The sequence below is a fragment of the Neolamprologus multifasciatus genome, chromosome 13 (assembly GCF_963576455.1).
Source record: "Neolamprologus multifasciatus chromosome 13, fNeoMul1.2, whole genome shotgun sequence".
In the NCBI taxonomy this organism is placed as follows: domain Eukaryota; kingdom Metazoa; phylum Chordata; class Actinopteri; order Cichliformes; family Cichlidae; genus Neolamprologus; species Neolamprologus multifasciatus.
The window spans coordinates 24,332,107-24,359,589 of NC_140451.1; the positions used below are offsets into that span (position 1 = coordinate 24,332,107).

General features: G+C 39.7%; 1 protein-coding gene across 3 annotated transcripts in view; it reads right to left on the reverse strand.

Annotated features, from left to right (window-relative positions):
- Positions 1-27,116, reverse strand: part of LOC146505613 (equilibrative nucleoside transporter 1-like) — a 52,793-nt gene extending 25,677 nt beyond the window's left edge. Inside the window, exon 1 of one of the 3 annotated variants that reach the window (XM_085182122.1) lies at positions 26,952-27,116. The gene's annotated coding sequence lies outside the window, so the exon portion shown is untranslated. Of the gene's footprint in view, positions 1-6,678; positions 6,891-26,951 lie in introns of those variants that run through there. The other 2 variants (XM_085182125.1, XM_085182123.1) reach the window with 2 other exon arrangements.
- Between the last annotated feature and the right edge of the window lie 367 nt (positions 27,117-27,483).

Consider the following 27,483-nt stretch of genomic DNA (forward strand, 5'->3'; position numbering starts at 1 on the left):
CTACATGTACTGGGTAACCAGTTGTGACTGGCAAATTGTTAGTCAGCGGGTTATCCTCTTTTCTGACTACAAGTTCGATGATCAAGTCAAGGACTAAACAGCCCACGGACGTCTACACAAATCAGGCTATCTAAAACCACAGGGGTCATTCTCCTGGTTGACGTTACAAAGAATGCATGTTTCAAGCATGTCTTTTATTCTGATTACAATTTAATCTTGAACAATTCACATTACTAAGGTAAAAATGGATTCAAAATTAATAATGTATGTACTGAGAACATAAAACTTGTGACTATGTACCTATGTGTATACTGCATTAAAGCAGAGACAAAGAAACTCTATTGGCATCCTTTTTTATAGCAAGTCAAAGCTTGCTATAAAATAACCTATATTGTGTAGGCTTAAAAGTTAAAGAGGTTCTGAATGCAGTTTCCTCATTAAGTTAAAACCAGCACACATAACAGCACACATAAGGAGTCATGTGCTTTGGGCATGATCTAAACTTTACCATCCACACTGAGAAGTTTAACCCTCTCAAGGCAGGCGTTGCTGATTTGCAACAGTTAAAAACTAACAACCTGATTACCTCACGTACATATTTTATGAGTTTCTTTTACTCAGAAGTACCACTGCAGGACTTGGTTGTGCATTAGCAACAAAAAGTTTAATTTGAGCCTGAGAGGGTTAAAAAGCAGTCGTGAACGCAACATTCTCCATACAAATGTGTGTCCTGCGGGGACTGGTGGAACAATAGAGGCTGATTCTGAGAACACAGATGGTATGACCATCCACCTCATTGTGATCTCTCAGCAGTTATTGCTGGCATGTGAAAAAGAGTGGCACGTGTTATGGAAGTAATGCATGTCTATGTGGCGTGTTGGCCTGAATTTAGAGACAAGGACAGTTACAAGGGGTTTGGTGTATGGGGAAGTGAGCTTTTCAAACTGGGGTACAGTGGAGGGTAAGAAGTTATAGTTAAAATGCCACTTAAATCAGAGCTAAACATGGATGGAAAAGGTTAGAAGTTCCTCTTTCTCACCGGTATACCTCTATAACAGAGACGCCTTTATCCCCAGGCTGAGTTACAGAATAGTTTGATGCTGGTCATGTGATGAGGTGTGTGAAGAATAAACTCTCTCCTCGAGGTCATGTCCCAGTGCTAATGGGAGCCATACCCTTTTCAAGTGACAGCATTTTGACTTAGTAATATTAAACTGCAACTGGACTGGAACTGGATTGTTTTTCTAGGAATTAACCAGAGGAAATGGATATGATGGTGCTGTTTATTTTAGCACGACTGCTGAAGACTGGATAGTTTTATACTGAGAATCTTGAAGAGACATGTCATGCTCAAGTTTGTGAACCCTCCCAACCCTGTGAATTAAAGAACAGTCTGAGCAATAAGCTATCAGAACTTTTTCTGCAATTTGTACTGTTGAAATTAGACTTTTCTTTCTTAAATTGAGCTATTTTAGGGATTCAATAGTAGTTAAACTTCTTAACACTCACAGACAACGGAGCTTCATTGGTCAGGCCCACTTAAGATCAAAGTGGACTGTATGTGGCCCACGATGTAAGATGATTTTGACATCAGTAGCATTAGCGTGTGCCATTAAATGATCAGTGTGTGCAACCAGTAGGACGGAGGGGTGTTGTTGGAAAACAAGCAATATGTAGCCGTGATTGGATAGCTTTTCAGGTCCGAAATTTCTCGAAGACAGAGCATGGAAACTACCACAATAGTGGTTTTGTTCTACAGCACTTATCATCAAGCTTTTCAATACATCCCCTCCAACAGCATGGGATTCCCCATCAGTATGTATTTACAACTCTCTATTCTAGCGCCACAACTGCATGCCACCACTGCAACACAAATAAACTACCCATTAAATAAAGCCCTAAAAATATTAACCTAAAAATCCGAATGTTTTTGGAATCCTCTCTAAGAAAAAAAGGAATTTCTGCAATATTAACCCTCTGAGTCGTCATTGTGACTCGCTCTAAACTAGCTCTGAACCCGAACATTCCAAGAAAGTAAGTTGGAATGATTTCCACATATGAGAAATTAAGGCAACAACAATAACAGTAAAGGATAGTGTTGATTGGCATATGACGGGGTGGCAAATACAACAGTTACCTAGGCAACTGTTACCTGCAACACCCACTAGCAACTGACCGTCAGCTACAAAGGGATGTGCGCTGAGTGAATCAGTTCCTGTGTGGACACTCCTTTAACTTTAACTGGCACTGCCAGTCTCCTGTTTTTGCTACCGGCTGGCTTTTGGCCCAGGTTGCTACTTTGGCCGCCCTTTAGGCCATTCAGCACCTTCCCAGAAAGAATCTCACACAGTTGGATGTACTCCAATTCAACCTCAGGGACTGCTTGCTCTGCTCTGGTAATCTGCTGTGCACTTGAGGGCCAAATTAACCACAACCTGCAGGAGGTGAAAAGCTGGTTCATGTGCCGCTACGCTGAGCTCACCGAGGCAGCAGAGCAGAACAAAGACTACAAGCCGGCTGCTCCAGAGTTGGAGTTCATAAGCACTCACAAGAGGCACATGGATATACAGCTGTTATTTTCACAATTTAGTTAGCAAATATAATGTTTGCAAAGTATAACTTCTGTGTTTATTTGTGATTAATTGAAATCTGCGCCTAACATCTTCATGTCTTTGACTGTAATATTTAACATAGAGAGGGAGAGAAAGGGTGAGAGCAGGATGAAGACAGCAAAGAGACGAAGCAAAAATAAACAGGTAAGACAGGACGTGTAGTAAAATTCACTAAAGATTATAAAGCTGTGTTGTCCCGTTATCGATTGTGGATCCCCCACTTGCTCTTATAATTATTATAAGGTTATATTTTTGCCATTTTTAAATTTCTAGTTCTGTGCGGAGGATAGAGAGAGGACAAAGGAGAAAGAAGGAGGCAGCAGATGGTGAAGTTAGCTGGAAAAACAATACTTATGTTTCACAAAGTAGTTTTTCGCGTATTTCATGGATGCTTTGCGTGCTTTCCAGTAGCACACTTAAAAAAAATGCCAGTGGATATGCTAAACAAAACATATTAATATGAATGGTAGTTTATTCAGGATTCATACCACTCTAAACATGGCTCGAACAGGATGGCTGCCACTACACTAACGAAGAGACTTCAGATCTATTCTCCAGTCATGAAATTGGGATACACGACGATACTTCTTTCCTGACTGAGCCTTTGCCTCGGGTTTGATAACTAAAGCCTCCACCCTAAAACGGCTGGATTAGACTGAGATCTCCGACTATTCACTCGGCTTATTCTTAAACACTACAATAGGTCATCCAACCAATTAGGTTGCTTTTGAAGGTAACATGGTAAAGCGACTCCAACTGAATTGAAGTTTGCAAATGTGAAAATGGCTTCTTTTTTTAAAATTAATTAGAAGGCACTATATGGATAACGTTATGATTGGGAGCTGAAACCCTCTAGAAGTTTGAACTAGAATCGCCCTGGGTTCAAGTATGACACACAAACTGAGGCACACACAGAAATGTCTGTTTGCTCCACAGCTCAGACTGAGGACACCCAGGAATACTTTATAGCTACGTTGTAGTACGTTGACTTTTACAGTCTTGATTTCAATTTCACGCAGGCTCTCCTCCAGTTTGTGTGTCACGGACAGTTTCACTATCTTGATTCTGTCTAAAGAGAACAACAAATTGAAAGACTGAAAAAAAGGAGGAAAGACATGGGTGAAGCAAAAAATTCCATTTAAAAAAGGGCCAGAAAAAAATTTCAAGATGTTTGAGTCTCATTTTTGAACAAAGAAGAGAGAATAAGAGAGGAGTTCTGGGTTGAATAAGGTTTACAGCTCAGTTTCTCAAAGCTTAAAGTGTGAAGCTGCGTTATTGACCATCACTTTATTGGCAGACTACATAAGGAAGTGTTTTACTCTGGTTGCCAAGTCTCGTAGGCTTGTGGGCAACCACTCACCCTGAGTTTTATGCAAGTTAAGAGCAATGAACAGCAAAAAACTGCAACACTTTCATTTGAGATACAAGTTATATGCTGTCAAAGTATATATGTTGCTACAGTGATGTGCAAAGATCTTGAGCCACCCCTCATTTCTTTACATTGTGCTATCAAGGAGCTAGAAATTTGTCATTCATTTAGTCCAGTCCTGTACTTGACCGTTTTCAGACCAACCTGTTTTTTTGTGTGTGTATCAAAAGAATTATTCAAGCATAAAAGGCACCTAATTAGAGGTGTGTCTATGTGTCTACACATATGACAAAACCTAGTTTAAACTATGTGTCTAGTCACTTTGTTACACATTTCAATAAATCAAATGCATCCATTTCTCATGTTCCTATTCCTAATAGGATAAAGAACTGAATAAAGATTTGAGGGATGGCACAAGACTTTTACATGTACTTTATCTCTTAACGTATTTTAGGTTCACATGCTCATACATGTTCATGCACACCCTCCTGCCTCACTGCAAACTAAGTACAGTAAACTGTAACACAATATCTTCACACTGCTTTCCAATTTTCACTGGGCCGTGCATCAGTATAGCAACCACCTGCCCTGGCAGCAAATTTATGCTGCATAAAAATTCAGTTTTTCATCACGTCAAAGTTGCTATTTGGTGTCAACGTCAGTCAGTGGACATCACCAAACGCCGTGCCTGTACAGGCCTTTTATTCAGTCAGTGATAAAAATAGATAAATACAAACAATGACTGTGACAGCTCATATTCAAGGAATATCCTGAGACGTTGGCAAATACCTTAATCTCATCACGTGTACAAAAAAGGGATTTGAGTTGTCACGTTCACAGCAAGCAGACCTGCACAACAATTCAATACACAATGAAAGCAGATCAATGAAGGTAATTCAACAAACCTCTAACATCACTGGAGCTGGGAGTGGAAATACAATTGAAACACAATATCTGGCTTATTACTCATAACTCCATCTATTTATAAGAAGTGAAAAACAACAGGAAGCACTCTCTAAAGCAAACATGTGATCTTTATTTAGAAACAAACTACTACCTACTGCAATCATGCTGTCTAGATTTTTCCCCTTTTTAGATTTTATCTACAAAAGCAATCCAGTGACTTACATAGATTGCTGTCTCACACTGGGAATAATTATTTGCATGGGCAAATAAGAGCAGGAATCAATAACACAGGGAGATAAGGGAGACTTCAGTGAGGTACTGAGAGTGTCAGGATTATAAATCCTTAGAATTTACAAAGAAATCCAATTCACACCAGAAGAAAGGGTGTTAAAAGGTCTCCAGATCTGTTGTCTTCACTGTGACCTGCTGTCTTTACACTCATTTTCCTTTCCCGCCACTCTAGCGGGAGCAGGAACAAAGCCTTTCTCCAGCTGCCCGTCTTTTCAGTTGGTTCAGGTGGTTTGGATGAATAGCAGACTGGCAACAGCAGCTCCATGACTGCACTACAGTCAGCACAGTTGAGTTGAAATACAAGGCAGTGAGTCAGTTTAGCCTAATCACTTCCTTTACATTAGCCAAAAATTATCTATACTATATTCTGTAACCAAGAAGACTGGTTAAAGCTCAGGAAACAGGTGAAAACTTAACTCCCACTCTTACTAGGCACCCTGTGGTGGGTCACAGCACTATCAGCTGTTCACTGGGGGGGGGAAAGTTGCCATTCTGGCGCACTCTTCTCCCTGTTCAGGGGTCACAGAGTCACAAATAGACACAGATTCATGTGACCTGAAGCCAGGCCAGGAACGACACTCAGTAAGGGAGAGAGCCTGCAACAGAACTATCCCCTATAAATCATCTAAGTATCACAAAACCACAAGAGAAAGAACCCCACAGGATGCCTACTCCCCTGTTCAAACCACATTTATGGTTTCAGATTACAAGTGGCACACTTAAGCGGTGAATGCATTCATTTCATCTGCTCATCAATTCATTTCATTAGCTCCTGTGTGATACCATCACGCATGTTGCACCATTCAAGAGCCCATTACAGCTGCCAACACACACACATACTACACACGTGCTCCTACACAACCACGTGTCCAACGACTGATCACAAGGTTATCTAAAAATGTAGCACTGCTATATTCAATTCTTTCATTCGACAAGAGTTTCATTAGATTCTTTTCTTTTTTTTAAATCACAAAATTCGGGAAGAAGATGCAGCAGTGGTTTAGATGTGTCACTCTCGTGATGAGAGAAACAAAAAAGCGGCGAAATGCGAAGCGCAGGAATGAAAAAATGCGTTAAGAAACAGCGTTTTCTAGCACCAAAATGTTTCCATTAGTCAGCCCTCTTCTCTAGCTGGACCGTCTGGGTCTAATTGCCGGGATAGAGCGCGAAAACGTGGCGCTAAATTTAATTTAAATCAACAAAGGACACACGCGGTCACGGAGTAACGAAAGCCCCGGTCAGTCTGCCTCTATTTTTCTACCTCTTTAGATTATTTTAGGTATAAAAACGAACCACGGCCTCGTAACTTTAACATAACAGCACAAATCAGAATCCGATACAACAGCAACGTTATTTTTCAACAAATTTGCCTTTTTTAAGCTTAATCTGAAGGCGGTTTCAAACTACTGCCGCATTTATGTGGCGATTCTTGATGGTAAAGGTAAAATAAGCGTCTGTGAGTACACACTAGCGCTCAATGACTGCAGTGTGATGTCTTACCTTACCGGAGTCGGTGGAGTTTATTGTCCCGTCCACTCTGTCTACACAACCCAAATGAACACAGACACGCCTTCGTGGCATGATCATCACCCAATCGCATAATTCATCACAAGTTTAGAACAACAAAAGGCGCACAGGGGACGAAAATAAGCCTGTTATTGGGTGGTAGCCCGCCAGGGTATAAAAACAAATATCTAAAATTAATAAATGAGCCCAAACACAACACGAAAGAAAGGGTGGCACGTGGCATGGGGTGGCACCCCATGCCACGTGCCACCCCATACCACGTTTTTTGTGTGATTTTAGATCCGTTTTGTTAATACAGTATGTCAGTGAAAAATAACTAAATTCAGACACGTGAGGTTGTGCTGAAAAGAACGATACCAAGCAAGGCAAGGAAGAAAAATACAATGAAACAATTTGAACATGAAACACAAATATGTCAAAAATGGCCAGTTATATTTTAGATCCTCAGAGGGTTAACCCAACAAATCATGAAAAATTAGGTTTAAATTTTTTGTTCATGACAGTGCAGATTTGTGGCATATTGTGTAAATTTAAGTATGTAACAATCTGATTTTTTTCTAACAAAAAACAGTGTGAAACTTAAGTTAGACTTGTGTTTGTAAATGAACCGCCCCCTGCTGTGTACCTTTCTGGATTTTATACATATTAATTATACAGGCTATACAGTACATAAAATCAAAATTCACACGTTTTATGTAACTGAAATGTAATTATGTGGGCTACAGAAAAAAAATGAGTTATAGACTATATTTATATGAAACGTGTATACTTACTACATTTGAATCATTTTAACCATATCTAACCACAGTGTTGGGAAGGTTACTTTTAAAATGTAATCCATTACAGAATACAGAATACATGCCCCAAAATGTATTCTGTAATGTATTCCGTTACGTTACTCAATGACAGTAAGTAATCCAAAGTATTCTGAATACTTTGGATTACTTAATATATTATCATGCTGTTTACAACTACATGAATGTACTATTGCGGTGATTTATTACTGTTACTGAAGGTCCGCGGCTCGGTCATAAAAGGTAATTTCTTTCCTATTTTTTTGTTAAACACTTCCCGTTTACACTTACTACAATGATTTGACATGCTCAACTACAACTAGATACAACCTTGCAGCTTAAGATTATTAATATATAACATAATAAACAAACAACAAACTGCTGTGTAGTAGATGGCCGTTATATTAGCTTTTACTCAATACGCATATTTTGACACTAGTCAGCTGTACTTTTTTCATAAACAGTGAATAAAAAAAATTACTCATAACAAAGTGTTTCTACACTGTAATTCTATTTAAAAGGAAAAAACGGAAAGAATACAATTTATGGAAACACACTATAAAATGTTATGGCTCGGCAAGTCAACTGCACTTTCAAAATCCTCCCTGAACGGCACGCCATGAAGCCTAACCAGTGACGAGGCGGAGGAAGCTTGAGTATTCGATGTGGGACGACAATAAAATGTCATCTGCCACCCAAGACTTTCTGGATGTGTAATGCCAATGTCTGTGACTGTTTTTGAAACATCTCTGATGAGTAATCATATCACTACTGATGTGACCAGCACAACCAGAAATGTGGCAATAATATCACTTTAAAGAAGCAGCTTGTGGTACAAATGAAACCAAGTAATGCAAAAGTACTTGCCACAGCACAGCATGGTTTTTCTTTGTTTTTGCTACAAGAATTCAGAACTTCAAAATAACAACGAAAAAAACTAAGTAAGCAAAAATACCACCAACTAAATATATTCTATAACAAAGCAACCACCTTTTGCTTTGATAACACCTTTGCACAGGCAGCGTCATAAGCAAGTCTTGAGGGAGTTTCCACATTTGCTGAGCAATAAGCACGAAGCAAAGTTTCTGCAAGACACCATTACATAGATTGGAAGTGATGCAAACAGAGATGAATCCATGTTTGAGTGATGTTTCAACTTTGGCCATGAAAACCCATCAGCTGTGATTCTCCCATAGAGGAAGAAAAGGAATTTAATGTGTCTTCTACTTGAAGCCTGAGAAGCAATGATTCAGAATTCAATCACAAAGTTCGGCAATCCTAATGAATGTATTCTTTGATCCTATTCTCTGATGTAGATGGAAATCAGTACATAAGGCAAAAACAGAGTTTGTACAATTATAATTTTTGAAAGAGTTTGAAAGTCAATATTTGGTATGAGCACCTTTACTCTTCAGCACTGCCATTCTCTTAGACAAGCTTTCTAGTAATTTCTTAAAGTAGTCTTCGGGAATACTTCTCCAGGCTTCTTGAAAGACAATTAAAGCTTTTCTTTGAATGCTGGCTGCTTTTTGCTCTGTTTTCTATCAAGATGATCCCACACTGCTTCAGTAACGTCGAGTTTTGAGCTCTGCCAATCCATGACATGACATGCAGAAAAATACACCTTCTGCCAAAAAGACACTTTTCAGATGGTATCAGTGGTTTAAAATCTAACCCTTCTTTCTGCTTTCCCAGCTCCATCAGTTTTGACCAGATCCCCAACACAACAGGCTGAAATGCAGCCCCACACCATGACAGAGCCTCCACCATATTTTACAGATGCTATAAACAGTCATTGTTGCACCTCTCCTCACCTCCTCCATTCATACTGACAATGATTTCAACCAGAAATTTTCAATTTGGATTCATCACTCCAAAAGACCTGTTTTCAGTCACTGTCGCTGATTTTCAGTCCAGCTATTGAGTAATTTGGCATTCCTCAGTCTTTTCTCCCTGTTTCCCTTCTTCATTAATGGCTTCTTGACAGCCAATGAGACCATTTCTGATAAGGCTTTGGCAAACAGTAAATGGATCTACTGAAGGGCCAGAAGCATCTCTCAGGTCATGTGTCAGGTCTCTCCTAGACTATTACCTATAGGACATGACTTTCAGATAATATCTACCACTTTCTATTTTATCCTCCATTTGTCCAGTTTTCTCAAATCCCAAAAGTTGATTCTGTACTTCTGGATGTTACATTTTCATCCAAGTGACTTCTTCAGCCTCAGCTGACAGCAGGTTTCCCCGACCTTATAAAGCACACATTTGCATAATGACTGAAACTATTACAACTGGCGAACAATGGGCTGTGAGGTCAGTTCCTTGATCATTAATATGCAAATATTCATGACCACTGATCAACAACCACTGATCTTTTGGGATTTCCTTACCTGGATGATTGAGCTTGCATCAAAACGGTTTTCTCAAATGTTTTAAGGATTCATGTTACTGAGAAATATCTAGTTTTAGCTAATATAGCTTCTTGGGAATGACCTTGTTGGAGCAACCACTTTTTAAAATCTGTCAGATTCTCTCATCATTGGTATTTTTGGTAGATTTAAGTAAAAATCTGAACAAATTATGATTTTTTTTGACCAGCTGCTGGTAACAAAGTGTCTAAATGTACTGTTTAAAATTGGTGCATTGCTAAGTTGTTCATTTTGTGTAGAGAGAACAGAGGTTCATCCCATGAGTTTGGCACATTTTATGCTTGAGTGATTCATAGGTCAGTGTCAAGTGGTTTAACAAACAAAACAACATTCTGGTCAGATACAAAGACTGGACAGACAGTGAGTAAAAAAGCAGCCAATATCCAAAGACAAAGATCTTCAGAGAGCCTGAATAACTATTGCCCAAGACCCCTTTAGAAAATGACAAGAAAAGTCTGGCTCCTTGGAAACAAAATAAAGAAATAAGAGGTATCGCAAGAGTTTTGCACAGTACTGTATTTCCAAAGCAGCACAATACAAATAGTTACCAGTAATTAATTTGGTGTTAAATATAGAGGGAGTTGTTTTAATTAAAAATGTACAATCAATTATTTACCATGCATTACTAATATTCACACAAACCTACAGTTTTTTTTCAAATGCAAAGACATTAGGCACAGGAATTTGCCCTGAAGGCCAAAGCTGACTAAGTTTAACAGTCTGAGGCATATAGAGAAGGGCAAATCACCCACAGACAAGATTAGAAAGCCTATTTAGTATTCCTAAAGAGCTGTATTTATGTAAAACAAAAAAACTGCCGAAAACATTTTTTTTCCTTGTACCAGAAGAACTGAGTCCAGTTTTTGTCATAATCAAAAGCTGGAAACAGATGGAATCGGTTATTGCTGTTGTGCAACACTTTGGCCTGCTGTATCTCTAAATAAAATACAAACATCTTACAGAATCTTTTAGAGTACAGCTTGTCTCAAGAGTGTGCAAAAAGAGACACCAGCATATAATTTCATCATAAAACGTGGGCCGTTGTTTGTGGACATTTTTGTGTCGAGTCTGGATACACTTAACCCTGTTTACTCATATAGTTGTGGTAGGTACACAGTCATCCACACCCTGTCTCCCCTCCGTCTAAAAAAAGCTTGCGGCGGTTTCGGACAGAAACCATCTGTGACGGAGAACAAGTCTGTCTGCTTCCCTCCAAACCCAAACCCAGTGAACGACGAGCTGAGCAAAGAGGACTGAGGGTCCACTGTCTCTCTCTCTCTCTCTCTCTGCTGGTGTGAAGACACAAAACTGCACAGCATTTCCATCACCGGCCTTTCAAATGTATTTTTGTAACTATATATGTCTGTGGCTTGTTTATTGGCTTGTGTAGCTAAAGAGGAAAGTCGGTTAGCAGCTTGTCAGTGCTGTAAGGCACAAACTTAACTGGGTTTTTCCATGAAGAGGACTGAGACTGCCAGGGAGAAGGAAAATAAAAGAAAGGGAAAAAAGAGAATGTGGCTTCTATGAGAGACTTCTTTCATGAGGCAATGTTGAGCATGTATGCAGAGATATCTGACGGGTAATGTGGGAAAGATAAATGCAGGTGACGACCAGAAAATTTGGGCAGAAAAAGCAGCAACTGTAACCCAACGGGTGTGCGTGTTTGTGGTCTTTGGCGAAAACTGACTCCTTTGGAGCGCCTGTGTGACATCTGGCAGAGGCGGTTTTAGCCTGCACAAGCTGAACATGCAGCCAAAGCAACCTTTCATATTGTCAATGAGAGCCTGAAAAAACAATCAATGGCCTTCTTCTTTTTGTTGAGTCGCTGTCAGATGAAATGCTTAACCCCTTCACTTCCCGCTGACCCACAAACAGCTTCCTTGTTTTGCCATTTTTAGAACAAAAGTTAAGCAAATAAACATCACACGTCTAATTCGAGAACATCTTGTGAAGTTTGTGGCATAAGAGGTGCACGCAGAGAGAGGAGGAGGGCATGACATGAATAGGCTGGAAGTGGCTTTCTGACCACATACTGAGATTTAAGAAGACAGTGGTAAAGAAAGGAATTCCAATGGATGGCCTCTAAACCCCCGAATGGCTTAGGAAGCAGGGTGAAGTAAGCTCTCTACCGGAGGATGAGGATTTTAAGACCTGGCTCCATTTTTAGGGTTTAAAACTTGGGCTGAAGCGATAAAGACAAACAAACAAAGAAAAACTCCTCACAAAGGTATGTGAGAGTGGAATCCCTGTTTTCATTACCTCAGAAGACCCTTCAAACTCCCAACTGAGTGCGAGTCATTGCAAGGGTCACGCGCTACTATGAAATCCCTGTCACAATGGACCATCAGCAAATCTGCTACTGCACAGACAAGGAATTCCCCTCAATCCGGAGGTGCGTTGAGGGACAGGATTTTGAAACAGTCCATTATGGGATTTACATCCAAATCCAGAAAATTTTAAACTGGCATTAGTCCCAAATTGTGCAACTTGAAGAGTTGCTGCTCACATTCTTCTGTGTGACCATGAAATAAAACAGAACCCATCAGACTTTAATTTGCTGAATTCCCTTAAATCACTTCTTCATTATCACTAACTTGGTATGTATAAGTGTTGATAAAAGCTTATCTAAGTGTATCATAAAAATGATCTTTTCCATCAATCACTGAGCTCATTTTTCATTTCAGGATGGACAAACAGGTGTGCACATTTATACAAAACTGAAGACAGAAAACAGAAGTTATCTATGTCAGTTTGAGCAGGTCTTAACCTTCCACTGAATGCTGTTAAAATGTATGAATTACATGATGTTAAAACAAAGAAATGCTTCATTTTACAAGGTGTGTTTGTTCTGTACACAGAAATTTTGAGTCCATCCATGTGCAATGAACACACACGGAGAAGGCAGCGGGGAGAAGTCGGGGGGTTAGGTGCCTTACTTAAGAGCACTTGACACGTAGATTTAGATTTACTGAGATAGCGGGCACCCACCCACAAATTTCTCACACCACTCTCAGTCACAGTTGCCCTCAAAAAACAGTTGCGAACAGTTGCGAGTCTGTTCTGCACACGCGGAGGCGGAGGCTGTGTGAGTGTGCATTCTTGTCATTTCTACATTTCTGTTATCCTTAAAATTAATTTGTGTTGTAGCAGATTTGTTCTGATGACAGGACAGAGACCAGTTCTCTGGAAAGAGCTGCTGTTATCCCAGGAAATAAAGTGGTACTAAAAAAAGCCCAGAAATATGGAAACTGGAACCAACAAACAATTAATTGCTTTATTCCACAGTTCATAACAAATGGCAAGTGCTTCTCAGGCATAAAAGGTCAACATTTAATACATTGAAATGTTTGCAGTGCATTTCAATCTAGGGTTTTAATCCCAATGTGGTGTAAGGAAGGTGTCAGCAACCTGCAGCTCTGAACCCAGATTCTTAACGTGGCTTTGACAGAAAAACTAGATAAATATAAATATGAACAAAAGTTTGTTTGTTTTTTTTTTAAAGATTTGTCTGATTTCATCCTTAAGACTGCTGGCTTACAGGCATGGTTAATATGCAGCTGGAGTTAATTCTAAATTAACTGAAGAAATCCTTCATTTTACAAGGGGGTGGGGGTCTAGGTGCCTTACTTGAGAGAAATTGGCCCTTTTTTTTTAGACTCTTAACTAGTCTGTTGTAGGGCTAACACACCATTGAGTCTCACACCTACATCCAATTTGGAATCACCACGTAACCTAACATCTAACATCCATGTCACTGGACTTCTGCAGGAAGCCAGAGTAAGATGCAAACTCTGCATGGTCCAGGACCTTCTTGCAATGAAGCAGCAGGGCTAACCAGTGCACCACCATGCAGCCCCTAAGCACAAACCAACATTCAAGAATATTAAACAGGAAATCAAATCTCAAAGCATCACGAGTCACAGGTACCTCTTCAAGCCACGAGTTGCATTCACGTATCATCATCATTGTTCAGGTGAGAATTACAGAAAGATAGAAAGGTGTAATCGGTGACCAACCAAACACAAGGCAAGAACTGCGTGACACACAAACCAACCTATTAAAAACATCCACATTTTCCCTCACTCATTCTAGAACTGAATCCACACAAGCACTATCATAAAAAGCCTTCCCACAAAGCTCTATATTGGCTAATAAGAAGCACTAAAACATGCTCTGTGCATCCCTGATTAAAGCTCCTCCAGCAAGTCTCCTCTGTCCTTCTGATGCAATCTAGGAATGGATTTCATTCAACATGACACACTGAAATTGCTTTACATGTCACAGGCAAGAAGACAGCGGGGACAAGGAGGCACAAATTAGAGATGACGAAAGCGCTCTATCTATCTATTAGGGGTGCAACGATACTCGTATCGATATCGAACCGTTCGATACAGTGCTTTCGGTTCGGTACGCATATGTATCGAACGATACAACATTTTTAATTTATTTTATCAACTTTCCTTCTGATGATGCTGTCTGTGTTGAGCGCTCAGTGGATCTGCGCTCGACAGTGCAGCCTAGGCGGAGTAGTCGAACACAGATTCACTGAGCGCAGGGCAAGCTAGCGAGACAGAAGCTAGGCTAGTTGCAACATGGCAAATTGAACCTCCCCCACCCTCATTCAGATCTGGCGTTTGGAACTATTTTGGTTTTCATGTGATGTATGACCCTGAAGGTAAGCCTGTCATGGACAAAAGTAAAACAGTATGTTGGATGTGCCAGCAATGCTCAATTGGTGGGAACTAGTGTGTTAGCGCAGTTAGCTCGTTAATGTGTTGACGTCTTCCAGCCCCACTCATGAGGTGATCCGCGGTTAACGGAGATTTGCCGTGTTGTGACGTTAATGTCATTTCAGATTTACGCTGACAGCACTAGTGGGAACACAACCAATATGACTGCACATTTACTCCGACATCATCCTAGTGCAAAGACAAGTGGAAGCAGAGAAAAACAACAAGCAGCATGCTACAAACTTTACCCGAGTCATTTAGACAGCCGTTAGCACACGATTCTCCTTATGGGGACCTGATATGTTTAATATGCTGCTGAGAATATAGCCCAGAAGAAGCGTATAGTATAGCTTTTATTTTGGAAAGAGACATTTCTCCATAATAAACTCTCTTTTCCAAAGATGAGTGATTCCTCAATCAGATACAGGGCTCGCAAAATCGCTAGCCCGACGGGGCTTTTTTCCAGTCGGGCTACCAAAATCTATCTCTGCCCTGCCCGTCGGCCTATCCTAGGAAGGAAAAATATATGTCAATGCTTTTGCATTCTTTTGGAAATGTAGCTGGGTAATTATGTCATTGGCATCGGCCACTGTCAATATGTGACATACTGAAATCGCGTTTGAATTTGCGCTTGTTTTTTGCTTTCACTTTGCAATCGCGTGAACTGTGTATAGAGAGCGACAGTACTGATTGGTGAGTGATGATAATTTGCGCACCAATTCCTCTGACATCGTCTTATCAATCGTTAGCTTACTATGCAAACATGACAAGTGAAATCTCCCGCAGCTTAAACATGTGAGAGGTTGATCGCGCAGAGAATCGCTGAGCGTTATGTTAGTGCGTGTGTAAAAGCAGCAGGATATATATTTTAGTTCTGCTGAGCCAAATAAGACAGGTCAGCGTGAAGAAGTGACAGCCAAAGAAAAGCTTACCACAAAACGGAAAGGTTATGACAAATCAGACTATAAGGAAAAAAGAAAGTGCAGCTTTATGGTTTCATGGACAAAAGAATTTCTGTGGCTGCAATATGACGAGCTAAATAACCAGGGCTGCACATAAGTGGTCCGCAGGTGCGCATTCGCTGTCAAAATAAAAACCCGCACAAGATAAGAAGTTGCAACGCGTGTTTGCGTACATAAGATTTTCAGGAGGACAGACATTTGTTTAGAACTCTTAAAGATGTCGAAGAAGCTCCTTTAAGCAGTTACTGTGATGTTCCTCCACCTCCAAAGAAATGTCAGAAGGAGTCCGAACCACAAAAGAAGCGCGTATTCTCTGAAAAGTGGTTGCAGGAGGTGAGCTGGCTTCAAACAAATGATGAACGCACAGAGATGTGGTGCAGAATGTGCCGTGAAAATTTAATAAATGACAAATTAATAAAAAGGCATGAACATTTTTTTTGTATCGAAAAAATATCGAACCGTGACACCAAAGTATCGAACCGAACCGAACCGTGAATTTTGTGTATCGTTGCACCCCTACTATCTATCTATCTATCTATCTATCTATACGGTCAGTCAATTGTAAGTGAGGTAAAAGTGTGTTTTCATGTAGAGAAAAGGAGAAACTGCACAGAAAAACCCCCACTTAAAAACATAAAATCCCTGTTTTTATGTGGGCACTAACTAACTCAATCTGTGATGTCACAACATGTGTTTTTCATAACTGCTTAACAAGGTTAGTGTATTTGAAATTGTTGAATCCAAAGTCTCCATGCGCAGTTTTACTATGAACTAACTGCACAGACATTCACCGCGACACACACAACAAATATTAAACTGCAGTAAATTTGAGCAATCTCGCGATTCTGCACATGATCTGAACTGCAGCTGAAGTCCATGACTGCATGTATGTAAACGTATATGTGTTTGCATGCAGCTGCCTGTGTTTTCTTTGAGTATCTACTTACATAACATCATCTGTGAAAACAGCTCAGGAAATCTGAATTCCCCACAGACAGACAGCTGTTACAAGACTTTAGGTCCGGAGTACATTTGGCTATCAGATCATGACCATCTATAGATCTACTCTTCTCCTTGATGTTGTTTGCCACTCTTCTTAATGTCATCAGTTTTCGCCCAGGCCCTGCTTTACATCTTATCAGGAGCTTACAGCCATCCTGTTGCTCTGTCCTCATAAGGGAAAATAATCAAGCAGAGGTAACCAGACGCAAAGGCTTTATTTTTTTAACATTTTGGAGGTCTGTTTTCTGTGGTGTGGTTGCCCATTTGAAACCCAGTACTCAATTGTTCTTGATTTCCCAGTCTTATTTAACCTTGACTGTTTTCATCTCCCTCCACTTCACACACAGGCCATCTGTTGAAACCATAATGGACACAAAGGCACACTCGAGGCTGTAATTGCTTAAGAAATGTGTTTAGTGAAATTATATTTTCACAGTGACACAGCACATAATTTCAGACTGTCAGAGTCAGGTGATGAGGCTCTCTACAGTCACTTTTAAAAAAAAATTGCAGTTCTTCAGTTTCACCCTGGATTTCAAATGATTAGTAATGGAGTCAGATATTTATTTAAACTATGGAAATTTTCTGCATAGTTTATCCAGAACATTAACAATGAATTGCAGTTCATGTTCTGCATGAAAATACAGAGGTTTTTCTGTGCTTGGCCTTAGGAAATCATATAAAAATGTTGTTTTCACTCGCTGGGCCCACGTCCGTTTTTGGTTTGTCAGCGTCTTAGTAGGTAAAGGTGAATGGCTTGGACATGAATTGAGCTGCGCTTTGGGGAAAGCCTCCAAGGGGAATGGCTCCCGGGCCTGGCAGATCCCCATGTACTAAAGAGAAGTGAAGAAGTTAAAGAATTGAAAAGAGGAGGGAGGGTGGGGCACGTAAATGAGAATGAACAGCTTGTAGAGCTCGGGGAACTTATATAGATGAGAACTGGAAGGAGGGTGTTGGAGGCAGCTGCTAAAGGTCATTTTTAATTGTCAAAAAAGTAAAATTAAAATTGCTGGTTAAAATAAGCCTGTGTGTGTACGCAATGACTGCAGAGCTCCAGTTAGCTAAAAAACTGGATGCACTTCCAAAAGTATGAGTATTTTCCTTAGTCTCCTGACTAGTCGTGGTGTTGTAGAGCTTTATATTCTACTTCCATCTGAGAATAGTTTGTTTGAGGTGAAGCATCTACAAAGATGTCCAAACAGAGTGGAAGTGTGTACGGTGTGTGGGCAGGATTGGTAGAAAAGTAAAGGGACACCTTTGTGGTCAGGCTTTATTCTACGTGGCCATCCTTCCACCTTTCCCAACCTCTCAGTCCTTACTAACTACACTGTAAAATGTAATATTGTGTTTAATTAAAAATAGGCTGAACTCAGTTTTTATCAATTTGTTATTAGAACTCAATTTAAATAAGTTACAAGTACTTTTTATGCAAAAACGCTGATAAACTCAGATATTTGAGTTGTCTTAACTTAGAAAAACTAAGTAAGCTGGAAGTTTTGCTTCTCAGTGCGGAAGGATGAAAGATGTGTTTTGAAAATGCCACGTCACTACCGTCCTCCTCCCTCTCGGATTAGTCCGCATGTTCATGGTGCCAGCATTTGTTATGGAATATGTTGAGCAAACCTGGAAAAGCGTCAGCTCAAGAGATTATTGTTGTCATTGCTGTGGATCTTTACCTGATACACTGACTTGGTGAGTAAATGTTTACTCTTATTCAAACTGATTTTGTGGCTTGTCTTAGTTTAGCACCAGGTTTATAATCTTGCTAGCTAGTTAGTGTTAGTCTAGCCTTGCTGCTGCCGCTGGGCTCATGTTACTTAAAAATTAACATCACAGCCTTAAAAACCTTACATAACACTATGTCGGTGAAATTTTCTGTTGATTGTTTGAAATAAAAAAGTGAGATAAGAGCCCAGACAAAATTCTTCGGGAGGTGCAGCCGTTAGGGGTGGGGTGTGGGGGGTATTTTCAATCCATAGCCATAACTAACTAACTAATTATATATATCATGTTTAACCTGAGTAGCAAAAGACTCCAGAGGGGTTGAAAACAATATGCCAGGAGTTAGCTGTGCTCGGGGACTCTATCAAGCCTTGACCTCCCGGTCAGCTATCGTGCTGACCAGCACGATTAAAACGTGGAAGTATTTTTGCAAATATGTGATATTTTCATAAATTAAGTAGATATTTCAGCATTACATAGCTACATTCTCTGCTGAAAATATCTTAAAAGGTTATTTTGTGACCCAGAAAGGGTAGTCTGGGGAAAAGGAAGATTGCGTTTGTCGGCTGTTGGAGCCTGTGTAGCCTACTTGTAAGCGCGGCAATGGCGGAGGAGCGCGGCTAAAAAACATATTACTTTTTCTGGATATTTTCAGGCGAGAATATAGCTGTGTAAAGTTCAAATATCTGTTCGATTTATCAAGACATCACATATTTGCAAAAATGCTCAGATGTTTTCGGAGACGTCCTTTTTTTTTTTCATGCTTTGTGGCATTTATTAATGTCAAATCTAGACTTTATTTAACAACATAAGCAAACTCTATGTTACAATGATTGCACAGCCATTAAGGATCAAATCGGTTTCTGAAAAATGTTCTGCTTTTTCTCCCTCTGCTTGCTTCTTACTGTCTTTGAGGTTCGGGACCAGCACTCCTGTTGTTGGACAGAAATACATCAACTCAGCGGCAAGTATTTTGGTTTTCCAATATATTAACAATTAGTCAGTTATATTTATATTAATCAGGCTGAACTTTAATCATACTTTAGATCAGCCTGTTTTACTTATTGTTTTATTTGTGCTTTGGTTTGGGGAAGTTGTTTCTGTACTGATCTTTTCCTGTCTTCTGTTATTAGACTTGAGATATGACTGCACTATGCTGTTGCTGGTGACTCCAGTTAATTCTACAAGACATGCGGTGTAAGTAAACAACAACAGTTTGTCTGCATTTCTTGAAAGATCACACCCCCCAAACTTAGTTTAGAGGGTCTACACTGTAAATAGTGAAGTCTGGAAGTTTTCTAACAGCAAAATTTGTTTTGTTCCCAAATCATTTTGCACATCATTAGAATGAAAATTATTGGCCATGTTTGCATAGCCCTTTTTAAAATGATGCTTTCATGACATTATTGTGTGTTGGGTGGTGGTCAGGGCTATCCAGACTGACAATTGGGACATTGAATGTCACCTCTCCGGTGGGGAGGGAGCCTGAGATTGTGTAAATTGGAGTCTGTTTTATACCAAATGCAGAAAAAAAATGTTTTAAGAAAGCAATTAAGTTCATGTTCCAAAAAATATAATTGTTTTCTTGCAGGACACCAGGAGAGATGAGTCCTCCGTCACAGATGGTGTGGTCAGTGAAGATGGTCGCTTGCAGGTTCAAGCTCATTGCATCTCCAACCCACTGCCACTGTACTTAAGGGAAGTTAAAGACTTTCTTCTGCACCTACATTTGGATCACCTCGATCCATGACAGTTATTCAGGCAGTAATGCCTGGACTGGAAACAAGCCATCCTTAAAACATTACAACAATCCAGCTCATGTGTTGTAATGAAAAACAAATGTGTTGTTTAAATCAGAGACTGCACTTGTGACAGAACAACAAATATTTTATTTTGATTATATAAGTAATGTAAGTACAAAACAAACTTGAGGTAGGCCTAAACTTATTTTCAGAATAATTACATCTGAGACTTTGTTTCATTGTAAGATTATAACAGTGATGGCAATATAATTGTTTGTTGTTCAGCAGAACAGTGTCCAGTATGTTGGCTGTTATACTTTGTTGTGTTTGAAAATAAAAGTTGGGCTGATTTTAACATCATTACAAAAAGTGTTGTTAATTATTTTTAATCATATTCAGGTTACCACAAATTGGTTTTTCATTTAGTTGAACTTGAAATGTTTGTCAGTAAGTAAACAATTAGTATTGTACGGTCAGAAAGTTATTCTTAATACTGCAGACTTGCAATGAATAAGTTGTCCTAACAGTCACCTTAAGTAAGCTTTACTTAGTTTTTTTGAGGCAACGAGTTTCCTTAATTTTTTTGGGTTCTGGGAACTAACAAGGCCGTACAGTGTACTCAAAATGAGTAAGTTGCCCTAACTTGGTCATCTTAAGTAAACTTGATCCAATTTTTTTGAGTTCTGGGAACAAATGAGCTTGTACAGGCACTCAAAATAAATAAGTTGTCCTAATTTAGTCATTTTTAGCTGAGCTTTACTCAATTTTTTTGAGGCAACGAGTTTCCTCAATTTTTTTGAGTTCTGGGAACTAATTCGATTTTACACTGTATCCAGCATAGAGACAGTTACAACCGTGGGCCTAAAGAACCATATCTCTGGTTGCTTTCTTTCAAAATTTTATGTCATAATCACTGATCACATGAGTGCTCCTTGATGGCAAGAAGAGTCTGGATGGTCAGAGGAGTCATCAAAAAAGCAAAGCTATACAACAGCGCTGTATAAAATGATAAAAAACTGATTTATTCTGTTTTATGGAGAAAAAAAACAAGACATTGATATTGGTGATATTGTTCACTGACCCTTTTTGAAATAAGTTTAAACTTGAAATTTTATTTATGATAAAATAAATGATAAATGATTATAATAAGAATTACAGGGTTTTGGGCAGGAGCTTTTCAACTTTTGAACAGGGGCATTTAAGAAAGACAGCCACTAGCTTAAAGAGAGGCAGAAGGACACTGTAACAGCTTGTTTCACACTGAGGATGAACTGTAGGCTGGCCTTTATTTACTCGTTAAGCTTACTGCTGACACCAGATCCCTCAGCTGCGTGTGGACCACATAGCAGTGTGACACTTGATGATTAAGTGTGAGGCATCTGCCACATGCATGGCCAAACAGTGACTGTGAGATGTGTCATGGGCACCATCATCAATGCATCTCAAACACAGATGTGGAAAAGGTTCAGTTCTACAGTTTTTCATTTATTATTAATAAATAATGAACAAAAGAAGCATGTTTATCATATATTATATTGTGTTTGTTTACATGACACCTACTCTCTTTTAGCCTCAAGTTGCACTGCTGAGACTTTGACCACAAGTGGCATGACATCATCACACAGACGATCATGCAACAGACCCCGACGTCTGTCAACAAATATTATTTGGAGGCGGAGTTAGCATTTTGCAAAAGCATTGTTTGATAAAGGTGTGATATGCTTTTAAATGTTTAAGGAGGATTTAAGATCTCAGTAAATCAGAGATAAAAGACTAAATGATGCCTCAAGGATTTTAATTTTTTCCAAAAGGTTTTTTAAAAAACTGAATATGAAACAAACAAAAACAAACAAACAACGTAACAGTATCTAGAATCTAACAACATTCATTTTTGTAAAGAAAATAAAGATAAACATATTCTCTTATTATACTGACCTTGGATTTATCTATTGTTTAGGATGTTTTAATAGACGGACTTATAGACATTACCCAAAGGAGGTGAAAGTCTTTTACCTGCCAGCTCCCAGCTAAAAAACTATGTCATGTCTGATTGCACTGATGTGAGAACGCTCCAAGTAACGGGGCACAGAATTCCTACCTTGCAGATATGCTGCCTCCAGCATGCTCACTCTAAACCAGGGAATACACGCAAGAGTGAGAATACTACTGATGCAGCTAGTTTCCTGCTGTGTGCTACATATGAGGAAGGACGAAAAAGGACACTGACTCTTCAAACATAAATAAACAGCTACAGACTGGAGAACACTCTTTATATAATGTAAAGATACCAAAACACAGGAAAGCCTGCTTTGCCCTCTCATGCTTGCAACCTTGTCGCACTGGTGTGCAATGAGCTTGTGGTTGTCTTGCAGTCTAGCCTGGTTGCAAAATGTTTTCAGAATTAAGGAAACCATAAACCTCAAAAGACGCATACTGTGTGCTGTATGCATGTATCACAAAATGACATGCATATATCAGTCTGCAGATTTAGATATGTTGGGCAACAACATTATTCACATGACTTGAATGTTTTTTGAGTAGACCCAAGTCGTCTAGTAAGTCATACATTTTTATCAATAGCCTCAGAAGTGTTTCTCTTTCTTCTAAATCTTAAACTTTGTATTTCCCTTATCTTTGGGTAAAGCTTTGTAGTCCAGATCAAAGAAACTGGGCTTAATTTCAGTGCAAGTGAGAAGAGAAATTACAGTCAGCCTTGTGCCTGTAATCTATTTAGTTTTTGCCCTTGGCTCACTGAGTCAAGTGTGTGGTCTTGACTCTTGCTCATTCTCAACAAATGTCCCAATTATACCACAGTATCAAAATCAGCCCTGTCCTTTTCTTTCGTCTTTTCTTTTGAGGAAATGCAGCAGCAGAAAGCTGTGATCCTGGTGTAACGGAAACCAGATACACAGGACTCTGTGCAGTCCAGCGAACACTCAACATGGCATATTAGAATAAATACCTCGTACCAACTGTCAACCTTGGTGGTGAAGAGGTGATGATTTAGGCTTGTTTTGCAGCCACAGTCACTGAGTCAATCATGAACTCCTCTGTAAACTGAAGTAATGTAGAGTCAAAAAGCGAAAACATAAAGCTTGGTCGAAACTGCGTTGTGTAACAGAACAATGATCCTAAGCACACTAGCAGATACTTAACTATGCTACTATAGCCCAGGGCCTATATATCCTCGGTCGCATAGGAATCACATGTATGACTCGCGGTGCAGTTATATGTCACTTCTACTTAACATTAAATTTGAATCACAGGTTTGTTTTTCACCCGGGTGCAGAGCATCTAGTGGAAACTTTCTTTTCAAGTGCCAGCTTGTTTAAACGTTGAGAGTGGCTAATATGTGTCATAAAAATGCACGAGGCTGCTGGCTGCATGCCTCCTACAAAATAAAATACATGCAGGCAGAATCAGGATATCTCTTCACATTTTTTGTAAAATTATTCTTCACAAATCTGATATAAGATCGGATTAGGAATGTCTGATAATTATCTGAATTTCTGTTAGTGTTTTCTCAAAGCGTGTAAAAAGCCTTTTGCTCTGTTACTTACAGGCAGTTTACTTCGTGGACACTGAAAACAACAAATTTGAAGCTGCCTGTTAGCTGAAAGATTTAAATGGCAAACATATGTTTCTGATTATTTCGAGGAGTTTCCCTGAACTCTCATCATGGGTATGTTATGTAATCATAATGTCTATCTTCACATGAAAAAACATGAAGCAACTACCTCATTCTTATGAAATCTACTTTGCTTGACCAGCAACGAAGACAAATAGGCGTGAACCTTATCTGACAAAAACCAAACTGACCTCAGTTTGCTCAGCTAAACTCAACAAACTTCTGTGTTTATGTAAAATATGCCTTATTCAACTTGTGAAAACAAACCTGAGATTATTTACTGATGGAACTTAATCAGACCACATTCCTGGGTATTTTCTGCAAAAATACGCTCAGGTTATTTGTAATATCAGACTTCTTTATTTTTAGTGACTGTAGAAGCCCTCTCAGTTTAGTTCAGACACCCTCCTCTGTCCCTTTTGTTTCTGTAGTAAGTTAATCATAATATCCATCATGGAAGTCTGTATACATACTAACAGCTTTGTGAAGTTGTAGTTACATGTTAACCAGTGCTTAACTAGTGATACACTGTTATCAATGCAGATGTTTAAAATAACCATCTGACTGCAGTTTCCCTTTTTCTGTTTCTTGCTTTTGTTTTTGTTGGTATTCACTTTGTGCTAATGAACTAAATAAACCTTCATTAGATGAGCACAACTAATTGTTTAAAGTCTTTCAGCACTTAATCATGCTTATTTTGAACATTTTACAAAGACAAAACTGCCCTAAAACATTTCAACAAACAACTGCTCTTGCTAATGGTAAAACAACACTGCAGAAAGCAGTGTCACCTGAGTATGTTAGCACACAAACTAGCACTACTTACAGTAGACTGTATGTGAGATGCACAAGGTCAGCAACAATACTGAGGTTTCGGGTGTTTAAATGATCTATGGGTTCAAAGTGCGCAAAGAAAATACGCCCCACACCCTTACACTACCAGCACTAGCCTGAACCTTTGTTACATGCCAAGATGGATCCATGCTTTCATGTTGCTTACACTAAATTCTGACTCAGCCGAATGTCGCAGCAGAAACTGGGACTCATTAGATCAACATCCTATTGTCTAATTTGTCTAATCTGTTTCAGAGATGCTTCTAAAATACTCAGACCAACAACCATGTTACATTCACAGTCACTTAAATCCCCATTCTTGCTCATTCAGCAGATCATCTTGACCATGTCTACATGCCTAAATGCATTAAGTTGAACAAGTGTCCCTAACAAAATGACCATAAAGTGTACATTAAACAATAAGTAGACATCTGTAGCGGTTTGTGCCACCAAAGATGAAGAAAGGTTTGGAGGTAACCAAAGACACTGGGATCCTCCTCTGGGCGATGTCAAAGCAGGACAGGATTTCCTTTCCTTTGCATTTATTTAAACTGTTGTTTTCATGAAACTGTGAAGGACATTTCCTTCTATTTCACCAGTTAAATACATAAACAGATTGGTCTATCTCTACAAAATAAAGTCAGTTGTGTTTAAGACCTTGATTCAGTTTTGGTTAGTCCACTGCATCATGTTACCCTGCTGCATACTCACACTGTGTGCTGTTCCACCCCCGTCTGACTTTCTAATTATAGCTGCATAATTGTCTCAGGGCATAACGTCCTGGTAGGAGATCAAAAAAAGAGAGAGCTGCAGAAAAGGACAGTAAACTGGGCTCAGTTAATAAGGTGCTGAAGGTTACAGAGCTAGTAGGGAGTTCAGCATCTTGCTCAAACTCACAATGATCCTCGGCTTCTGCAGTCTGTAATCTAATCACTTCTATCTATGCGCCTCTGTTACAAGAACAAGAGAAAACAATCAGGATGTCACATAGTTTTATTGTTTTCCTAATGAATAGGAAACTTAACAGATTTTGCAAACAAAGGCCCATTAACTAGTAAAGTGCTACTCACTGGGGTGTTGCTAAAGTGGGGACGTGGGGGTGGTTTCTTTTTCCCTTGAAATTTGATTGACATCCCCTCCCAGTTTCCCCCAGAATTGTTTTAAATCAGTGCAAGTGGGAAAAACTACAGGAGGGATGAGGAGGTCTGGATCCACTGCTTAAAGTACCACTCCCTAAACTCCATTACATTTCAAATGTCAGTCTAAAACTCTGTTCTTTATTTCTACAACTGAGCAGAACAAAACATGCTTACAGTTGCAACCAGACTGCACTTTGTTGAATCTTGGCCGCTATATTCTTATAGGTCAGCTGCATCTCCGAATGCATGGCTACATTATGGAAACCGGTAATGTTTTTAAACCTCCGAAGGAGGAGGAGCAGGAATAGCTGACACCCGATGATGTGTTAGTGATGTTTATGATTTTGTATGGTTTGGGTTTTTTTTAATAATCAGCATATAGGAAATGTAGTTCTCCTTTAATTGGCAAGTCTATAAAATAACTGAACCTTAGGAGCGGCATGAGTTCACAAAGCTCTGCGGTCATCTTGCCTTTATCTTTTGTCAAGTTCAAATCCAAATATTTTCAGTTTCAGTGAGATAAGACTGAGAACAAATCAATTCTTCTAATGATCAACTACATTTTTGATGACTGTTTTCGAACTGAGAACATCAGCTCCAGTGAGGATGTAACCTGCTCCTCTTTACATGCACAGCTGTGTTCACTGCAGGAGAAAACCAACAGACCATCTTATCACTGAGAGAATAGCAGCTTTCTCAAGGCCACAGGAGCGCTGATATGCAAGCAGCTTTAAAGGTGCAACGCACTCCACCAACATTATAGCAAGCACACAGAGGACAGGGAGAGAGGGGAGTCTGAAATGGTGTGTGAGCACTGAAAACACAGTGCCAAATGTTCACATGATGCAGTAGTGTTTTTAGATCATTGGGGTCTATTCTCGGAGCTCTTTCATGTTATCTCCTGCTGCATAGAGAGTGTGTGTGTGTGTGAGTATTTGAAAGGAGGGATCTCCATTCTCACACTGCCACCTGCTGTGGCGCCTCAACTCAAACCGTGCACAAGTCTCAACCTCTGGCCTGCAGCAACGTTGAGTCCAAACGAGTCATCTTTCAACTTCCTCTGCAGCTATCGCAACAAGAACGCGGGGTTCGTGTGGACTTTTCCACAGCTCTTCTGTCTCACGTCAAAATTCGAGTACAGCTCTCTGCCCTCAATCACGCGTCATCTGGCGCACTTTCAGCACCATGCGCAGCATTTGACCTTGTCACCGGTTCTGCTGGAGTTTCACCAGCTCGTCCCAAACAGACAGGAACACAGACTTACCTGATGCAGCCAGCCTGCGATAACCTCACATTCGAGCAGCACGGAGCTTTGTGGGGAACAGCGGTGACGTGTTCATTCGTCTGTTTTCTCTCGTCTCATTCAGCCGCGAAATTAGACCCTCGGTGTTCGTGCAGCTGGCACACATAGATGGGCTACTGACTGCAGGGTGGGGGTGGCAGGCGAAAGGGATTTCTGTGACTGGTCTAGATTTCGTCAAATAGCAGGCCAGCTGGTTACTTTGGGTTTTTACAAATAAGCCACCAGATTATAATCCTTTTAAAACTACAACCAGAGCTTGATACTGGGTCAGAGAGAGAGAGAGAGAGAGGACACAGTTACCTATATCTAAGTATTCGTCCATGCATTTTGGCACCACAGTCTGTCTCGCACTGTTGTGGACCAGCAGCCACCTACTCTTCTTCAGAACTATAAAAACCATAACAGTCTCATAAGAGTGTTAATTTATGCACTATTAATTTATTTCCCCCAAATAAAACTGCATGGAAATGACAGTGCTAGGTGGGAGAAAAAA